Below are 9,275 nucleotides of genomic sequence, written 5' to 3' on the forward strand. Positions count from 1 at the left end.
TGTATGGAAATCCAATGTCAAATAATTTTTATAAAACATCGCTTGTGAAAAATTTATGAATTGGAAACTTTTGGCACTAGGAAAAGGATTTTAAGAAAAAAATTGGAGGGATGTAGCTGTGCCAGAAAGCGTACAGTCGTGTTTTGAACTTTCCATACATTTCCCTGTATTTTTTTCCCGCGAACTATTTTTAGTAGCAGTTCACGGCTGGTTCGCTTTACAGACAAATGTATGGAAAGTTCAAAACACGACTGTACGCTTTCTGGCACAGCTACATCCCTCCAATTTGTTTTCTTAAAATCCTTTTCCTAGTGCCAAAAGTTTCCAATTCATGAATTTTTCACAAGCGATATGTTTTATGAAAATTATTTGACATCGGATTTCCATACAAACACTGTTATTTCAAGCCTGTTTGCCTACTCGTCAAAATGGCGTTGAAAACCGTGATAATACCTATTCAAGTGCTTTTGAAGCTCCAGCTGATCGAGAAGCGTAATAGTTGTGCACATTTGAGCAAATTTTTTGCTGTGTGGTGCCGAGCGAAGGAAGGGATCAAAAACGGCTTTTTTTATGCTGAACTGAATTCCTCGCAGACGTTTTAAAACACTTCAGGCAAGTCCAAGTGTACGAGGTACAACCTCACTGAGACAAGCATTCAGTGTAAGTTTTTAAACTTCAAGCTTATCGAGCAGCGTAGGAGCTGTGTACATTTGTGCAAATGTTTTGCTGGGTGGTGCCGAGCGACGGAAACGAACATTATGGCCGCCGCTCGTACGAATTTCATAAGTGAACTTTTCCTGAAGTCCTCGTAAATGCGTAAAACCATGAAGGCAGGCATAAAGCTCTTCCTGAGAAATTTCTTCGATCGGTTTTAACCTCTTACCGCCAGGATTTGCAAGCCATCCTGAAATTTTTGAAGGTAACCGGTTGTTATTATTGTTGTTGTTATGTGATCTAACTCGTAAAATCTTGCAATTTTAAAGATTTTAAAGGAAACTTCAGAGATACGTACCATTAAATAGTGTCATATCGAACTTTGTGGCTTTTATTGTTGTTATATTGAGATGGCATTGTCTGGTATTTCTTTGTGTTCTTTTTTTTTTTTTTTTTCCTTTATTTTTCCGAAGAAACTTTCGCTTCCCGTCAAAAACAAAGTTAGCTTAGCGACACCTGGGGCAATCGTTTTCCATATAAGGTCAAACTACGGTATATGAGCTGATAACCGGGATTTAGTGAACTAATCAGAACGCTAGAAATGCAATATCCGAGGCTGAGAATTTAATAACGATGAAAGTTATAAGTGGCATATACCCTGTGACTTGTAAGCTTTACTGGTGAATGATTACTAAGTTTAACAGAAAATAATATTAATAAGTGTGAAACAAATATATTTAATAAATATTCGGCAACTGAAAACAACTACCTTTAGAAATGACTATAACTGTAAGTTTGAAAGGCCTCTCACTTTCGACTGATTTCACAAATGGGGCCGAAATATGTTTTGCAGGACAACTCATGCGACAGAAATATGCCCGAAATATTATGACAATTGAGGCAGATTTAAATTAGTGTTTTAAATTTGTCATGCCTAGCATTTATTTCGTTGTTGTTGTTTTTAATTTTCTTTGCTTGGTTAAAGTCATACTTATTTAAGGAAATGTTACGAGTTTAGCTCACCATCTCCTTGACAGCTTCCGCAACATATCAAGAGGGAGACCAGAAATACCAACATCATGGTCCTGTTCAGACGATTAAAAATATCATGTAAAAATATAACTTTTTAACACACGGTTGGGCTGGTCGCCTAAATCTCGACCTTAAAGAAAAAGAAAAACGTTTAGGATACACAGTTTACGATTTCAAAATGCTACGTCATGCATTTTGACTCATCTATCTCCCTTTTCGTCCTTTTATTAAAAAAACACAAAAAAATCATAATCCTCAGTTAAGTTTTTATAATGAATTCGTTCATTTATTTTTTGTAATTCAAAGTAAAGACGTGAAAAAAAGCGCTTTAATGACCTTAAAAAAGTTTTTTTCGGGGAAGGATGTTGTGGTGAGTGTTATTTACACATCAGTTGAATTGGCATAAAGTGGTTCAAACACAAAGCTCAGGGATCGATATCATTTCTAATACTGTTTCCTAGCATCCAGTGCAACCCTGCTGTGCAAGTATGGCGCTTTGGAATCATTTACCACGCACGCGTCAAGTTTAACATCCATGTGACACCGCGCCAGTTGAGGTAACACCTTTGGTTTCTACGACGACAGCCAAAAAAATGTTTATATAGGAACCTCTTGAAGAATTTGAAGCCCATTTTTTACCTGCTATTGAAAAATGACAAGCGATCAAAATATTACATAGATTTAGATTTTTTTTTATTTATTTATTGCAATTTAATGACTATCAATCAATTAATTAATCAACAAGGAAAATATAGAAAAATAGCCATGAGGACGATTCGCAAAAGAGATCTAAACAGCCCATATAAAAACAAATCACCTTATTAAAAAAATGATTATCATATAATATATAAGAAATACTAAGACTAACCAACTAACGACAAACGAGCAGCGAATATGGGGTTAACATGGTCACGTGCAGGGCCGTAGCCAGAAAAAAAATAAGGACTGAGGCAATATCCATGTTGAATTCCCCGCCTAGCAATTTATGGTCCTCATGATGATTACGTTTAAACAAAACGATGGGATCAAACCTTATTTGACAAAAATGCCGCTAAGAGCCCTTAAGGCCATCTAGATCTAGAGATCGAGGTGACTTTTTTTTTTGGGGGGGGGGGGAGGGGGCTTTTTAAATGCTACTTTAGGGGCTCTGTGTTCTTGTATGCGGCTGTTTAATGTGTTTGTTGGCGGTTTGTTTCTATTGGAAGGCCTTAGATAACAACGACCTAAACCAGGTTTGCCTGACCAGAGGTTTCGTAAAAAGAAGGGTTTATTGGGGGGGGGGGGGGGGGGGTGGTGCTCAGTCTCGCAGGCTCATAAAACCAGGTCTCGGCCGCGTTCTCATTTGAGGATTTTCGTTTCTAAATGGCAACGAAGTTAGCTGTTAAATGCCAGCGCGATTCGCCTCTGCCCACTAGCATCCCACCGCTGTAGAGGCTCGGGTCGATAGGGATTTCGCTGTGGACATAGGCTAATGCAAGGCCATTCAGCCTGTTAGAGCCCATCGATGAACGGCACCTGGTCTTCAACCTGCGGAGAACGCTTAAGCTGGGCTCGCACGAACAGCTTCATGTACTTAGTGGCGCTGCCGCCTATCCGGTTTTCGCCTCTACAACTTCTTTCCGACCATCTCCGGTGGCACCACCATCTCTACTAGATGGAATGAAAGACAAAGGTTCTTCGCTGAATACTAGTAATGCCAAAACAAGGTTAAATTTTGGTTCGATTATTCACAAGAACTGAAAGCATGTTATGGGAGCAACTACTTTCCGCTTTCTTTGAAAAAAAAAAACCGTTGATAGAACGCTGCATTTTGATAGCTTTTTCTCACCCAGATCAGAGAAGACAGAAGACTCGAGAAACACGTGAAAACAAGGCAGTTTTCTTTGGGAAGCTGCTGTCTGGTTAGCATGAACTTTTGCTTAATTTTTCTCATCTGTAATTCAGGGCACTGCCTGATTCGCGTTATCATTCAACATGATATCATGTTGCGTTAACATTTTTTTTCACTTATTTAACTGTTTGTGAATTTGTCAACAATGACTGAGGCAAGTGCCTCGGTTTGCCTCATACTGGCTACGGCCCTGACGTGGGCATTTCGACTGTTTGCCGTAAACGTGATTCGAAATCTCCCTTTTAATTCCAGTGCCATTATTTTCAATTAAAGCGCTGCTCCAAATAGGCTTGTTGACAGTTTCATGAAATACACAATGAGCATTATCAGCATTATCCCCTCTCCTCCATAAATTTAGCCAAAATTGTATGTTACAATTCCATAGCTAAATGCAACACTGAAATGATGTAAATTCGAGTTGGACTTTTACACGTCAAGTAAACAAAACTTAGTTACTATTAGTTTGCGAGAACTGAATGCAATATTGCAAGACTTTTCACTTTATACTATGGTGATTTCTTTAATTTTTTCTTATTTTGATAGCCTTTGTTATGTATTTTTATGGAGGCAGTCTGCTGCGTTTGACCGCCAACTACACTATTTTTTATAATACCCAGCAATGAACATTAGTTTACTAAAAGATATCGCCATGAACATGCATAAGTATTTCCATTGAGTGGCAACGGGTATGTTAAATTGGATGAGTCGCAGCCATTTTTGTACAGCAACTCAGTTAAGGGTAAGCTGTGAACGGCTTCGTCACTGCACGCAGAAAGGGAAGCAAGTCTCTTTATCGCCCCCATTTAGTTCAAGCTTCTTTAGTGACTTAAATAAATTCTTGTTAAAACGAACGACGTAAATTAAAGTAAACACACGGAATTACGCTTTAGTAATATATTTTTTCAGCGATAAGCGAAAACAGTCCAAACATCGCAATAAATTGGAAACAAGAAAACTCCCATACAGCATATTCTTCCGTCAGTATACAAGTAATAAATTTGAAAATAGCAGACATCAAAGATGCCAAAGAAAACAATTTGCCTTCCGTGAGAGCAAGACCAGTTAGCTCCCGCTACCAGATACTGATAACACGACATAGCAGATTCTTGGGCGTTTTCCTGACCTGAAAGCAATACTTTTTCACATTGTTGATCAGCTAACTTACCTCACGAAAAAAGCTTGTCAACAATTCTTGACTAGCGGCAACAAAACGACACCTTATACGCGAAGCCAGAAAAACGTCTTTAGTAGGGTGCGGGACGTGCTCATAAACGTGAGCTCGACGGCAAATAACAAAAACAGGTAATTAAAATAATAACAGCGACATTAAACTGCTTTTGCAGACACAATTTTTAGATTAGATGACATATACGAATATAAATTTAATAGATTACGTCTTTCAACGTCAAAATGTGTCAAATACCAAGTTAATTTACATCCAGCTTTCATAGTTGGCAACAGCTTGGTACTACTTATCGTATTATGCGGAGATTATTTAGTACAAGAATCGAGTTTGAGTTTATTGCCTTTTTTGTTTTTCTATTACAATTTCCAGAAGTCTGCGGGCTTGATCTCTGAGAAAACTTTTTCTTTCTTTGTTAATGCGAGATGTAGAACAGAAGCTAACAGCATGAAGCTGAATCAGACTTGGACGTACAAGCCTACGCATTTTGCATGATATTATTTTAATATTTATTTTTCTTTCTTTCTCTTTCTTTCGTTCGTTCGTTCGTGCTTGCTTGCGTTCGTTCGCTTTTGCTTGCTTGCTTGCTTTCTTTCCTTTTTTCTTTCTGGAAAATTTAGTCAGTGGCTACGATGCGTTGTAATCATAGCAGAATACCAGTGAAAAGTCGCTAATTCCGTGTCTTCGTTAGGTAGTATTTAACAGCGAAGAAATAGGCCTTATCAAGGTTTTCGAAGCCATTTTGACGAGTAGGCAAACAGGCTTGAAATAACAGTGTTTGTACGGAAATCCGATGTCATATAATTCTCATAAAACATCGCTTCTGAAAAATTCATGAATTGGAAATTTTTGTCACTATGAAAGGGATTTTAAGAAAAAAAATTGGAGAGATGTAGCTGTGCCAGAAAGGGTCCATTCGTGTTTTGAACTTTCCATACATTTGTCTGTATAGCGAACCAGCCGTGAACTGCTACTAAAAATAGTTCGCGAGAAAAAAAATACAGAGAAATGTATGGAAAGTTAAAAACACGACTGGACGCTCTCTGACACAGCTACATCCCTCCGAATTTTTTCTTAAAATCCTTTTCCTTGTGCCAAAAGTTTCAAATTCATGAATTTTTCAGAAGCGATGTTTTATGAAAATTATTTGACATCGGATTTCCATACAAACACTGTAATTTCAAGCCTGTTTGCCTACTCGTCAAAAAGGCGTCGAAAACCGTGATAAGGCCTATTGAATTACAGATTGAAAGGTTTTTCAAGAAGTTTCTGCCGTGTAAAATATCATCCTGTTCTTGCAACTCAAGTAGAAAACTGCTCCTGCAACTCAAGTACTAAAGTGTGTTTCATCGAAATGAAATAACACAATAGACAAGTTACAACTCAAGATAATACACTATGTTTAATCAAATGGCAATAATAGCAATCTCAAAATTATTTGCGAATATAGGTGGACATAGAGTTTCTCATCAAGTTATCATTTAGCCTAGAGTACATTATCAGGCTTTTCGGTAAGAGGAAGGGGAGTAGGGTGGGGTGGGGGAAGCGAGGGAAAAAAAGTTATACCACTGTACTGTGTAAGCAGAAAGCAGAGACCCGAGTACACTTACGCACATATGTTCTTCCAATGCATGAGAAAAGTCGTTACATACAGATGGAGGATGTTAGTGAAACACCACTACCACTACATAGATCTCTAGCTTTTTAAAGGTAACGAACAAAACTGTTTTACAGCTAAACAAAATCATTTGTTATTAGGGAGTGCAGGGATGGCGCAGTGGTGAGAGTACTCGCCTCCCACCAATGTGGCCCAGGCTCGATTCACGGACTCGGCGTCATATATGGGTCGAGTTTGTTGTTGGTTCTCGTCCTTGCTCTAAGAGGTTTTTCTCCGGGTGCTCCGGTTTCCCCCTCCCCTCAAAAACCAACATTTCTAATTCGATCTGGAAAGTGTCCCAAATAAGTGCTCTGCGCTAAATAAATTGACACTTGAATAACGTGATTTATTTATTTTATTAAACAAACTTACAAATCGACTGATGTGTAGCAATTTAACCCTTCTATTAAATAACACCGCTCGAGAAGCGTGGAGTTAACTTTGAATTTGTAATCTGAGTATTCATTACAAACAGCAAGGAATCATTTCACACCCGACAATGTCCAGACAAAATTCAGGCAGTCAGAAAACAAAAACCCATAGACTAGTAAACATTAATTTCAGAACAGCATCAGAACATTCAGAATGGCTTGATTACACTGTACGTAGAAATTCTGGTAAATCCAAAATGTCATTTTTTCGGGTATGTCTGTTTCCCGTGCTTGTATTGGTGTTAAAGGTAAAATGGATTATTCCCATTGCCTTTCCCAGCCCAACCCTCGGCCCTAACGTTTAGAATATGTAAGGATTGCTCTAACATAGGTGGAATAATTGAAAGTAAAGTGGAAAGTTTACAGCTTTATCATTTCAAATATTAGAACTTTGCGTTTCAATTTTTTTAAAAGAAGCGAGTCTGATAATTTACCAGAGAGTGCCATTTGAAATTCAAAAATAATAAACTCTTTGAGTACAAATGTTGCCCAAAGTTTGATGACACCGAACAGATATCCGGATGAAAAAAGAACTCACTAAAAACAGCCAGAGATGAAAATAAAACAAAAACAAATTAGTTTTCGCCCGGGAGAATTTTAAAGCGATATTCCAGGTTCCATATTCTCACCTGGTACATTCCTCTGTTACAATGCTAAACTTCGGTGTAGAATTTGCCTCAGTTACCCACCTGTTGCCTTTTAAAATATACTCGTTCTACAAAAATAACTCATGGTGGCTTAAACTTTAAAAACAAATCTAAGAGATGTGTTAAGTACGTTTCTATGTGTGTTGAACTTCTCCTCAAATCGAATTGCACCTCTTTGGAATTCGCTTGAAGTTAAGGATAACGTCACCTTTTTTTACCACTCATGCTTGACACCGGCGCTCACTAGCTGTCTTGACAGAGAAGACTCTCCCCAACACCCCCCCCCCCCCCCTCCCCGCACCCCGCCACAAAGACACACGCGCGCTTACAAACAAACATCACACACCCCAGCAGCTCCAGAGCTCACACGGAAAATACATTTCACTCATAAAACAAAGTGAAACAACGCTCACACCCCACGTGACACTTGTATCTAAATAGCTCGATTTCTTACAAAGCGGAGTTGACTATCTTAGCCAGAGCGATTTTGGTATCAAAACTACATGTATGCGATTGTAAACGTCAAAAAGGCGCGGTAGTACAATATGTGACAATCATGACGAATGACCTAGAAGTCACAAGGAATTCGAGCAGCGGTTCTTTCACGAAGCGTCGAGATAGGATGGGGACGGTATTAACGGTCCGTAGCCCCATTTGCTCCAGGTCCAACTGAGAGTCCAGCTGAAGAGAACAAAGAAACCCAGGGAATCTGCGCACCTCTGCTAAGGTTTCTGGAGTTTTACGGATCACTGTTGACTCTGAGTGGGTGCATTCTTCTTCGCAGATAGGTGTCATCCGACTGCAAATCAATCAATCAATCAATTAATCAATTAAATGATCAAATGATCAAATGGAAAATTAGTTCCTAACTCTAATTTAATTTTGTTTTTGTTTTTCTGCTTTTGTGCTTGACAATTTGTTTATAAAAAGTCTGCTCAATAGCTTTTATTTGACAGATCAAACCACAAGCAAAGACTCAAAAGAGACAACAGTAACCCACAAAAATATAATGTTCCACCAAGCAGGAATCCGTGTGACACAAATCAAATTTACTTACGTCATATCCAGCTTCTTCGCGTCGAATTACCGCTTGCGCCTGCGCCTTAAGAGCCAGTAGATCTTCATGCTCGGAAAGGGACCCTGTTCTCGGTCTTACACGCACCTCGGTCTCGTCATCTTCGTATTCGTCGTCGTCTTCAGAGGCCGAGAACATGTGGTGACCAACTGGGGCACTGGTGCTGAGCATGTCTTCCGAGGAGGAGTATGGTAACCAGTCGTGAGGGTAAGGAGGCTCAATCCGGGATATCTGCTCTGCTAAATTGGTGAAGGTAGTGCTGGAGGACATCTTGAAGGAATGAAATCAGGTAGTAGAATTAGACAAACGAACTTTCTCATTCAAATCACCCAAATACGTGTCGTTTATTAACTCGGCCTAGTTGTTCGGTGGTTGATTAACGACAATAAGCCATTTTCATGATGGCGTCATTTTACTACAACTACCAGAATTCATTTTGTTTTCCTTTTCAAATTCAAATTTTATAATCCCAGTTGACAGCAAAGAACAATAGCTCTAATTAGCACGAGAAAACAAAAACCAGAAGGATTCTGGTAGTTGTCCTATTCAAGACTGACCAAACGTTAACTAATGTTTCTGTTTCACCACTAAATTAAAGTTTGGTTATTTATTAGCTGACAAGATCACAAGTTAGGAAACGCCTCGGCGGGATGGGTCGCTTATCTGGCCGTCTTATTCTCTTTGGGGCTGTGAAAACTTATTCTA

At 38.9% G+C, this 9,275-nt stretch overlaps 2 pseudogenes across 2 annotated transcripts in view; both read right to left on the reverse strand.

Annotated features, from left to right (window-relative positions):
* The window catches only part of LOC146459855 (uncharacterized), a 40,772-nt pseudogene extending 35,913 nt beyond the window's left edge, over positions 1 to 4,859 (reverse strand). The window contains exons 1-2 of the transcript XR_014857777.1: positions 4,743 to 4,859; positions 1,678 to 1,739 (exon numbers count right to left, since the gene is read on the reverse strand). The product of XR_014857777.1 is annotated as an uncharacterized LOC146459855 (transcript). The remainder of the gene's footprint in view (positions 1 to 1,677; positions 1,740 to 4,742) is intronic.
* A 1,895-nt stretch (positions 4,860 to 6,754) lies between these two features.
* The window catches only part of LOC146459857 (patatin-like phospholipase domain-containing protein 6), a 26,469-nt pseudogene continuing 23,948 nt past the window's right edge, over positions 6,755 to 9,275 (reverse strand). Inside the window, exons 24-25 of the transcript XR_014857797.1 lie at positions 8,553 to 8,840; positions 6,755 to 8,294 (exon numbers count right to left, since the gene is read on the reverse strand). The product of XR_014857797.1 is annotated as a patatin-like phospholipase domain-containing protein 6 (transcript). The remainder of the gene's footprint in view (positions 8,295 to 8,552; positions 8,841 to 9,275) is intronic.

The sequence above is a fragment of the Pavona decussata genome, unplaced genomic scaffold, assembly GCF_977016875.1.
Source record: "Pavona decussata unplaced genomic scaffold, jaPavDecu1.1 SCAFFOLD_215, whole genome shotgun sequence".
NCBI lineage: Eukaryota > Metazoa > Cnidaria > Anthozoa > Scleractinia > Agariciidae > Pavona > Pavona decussata.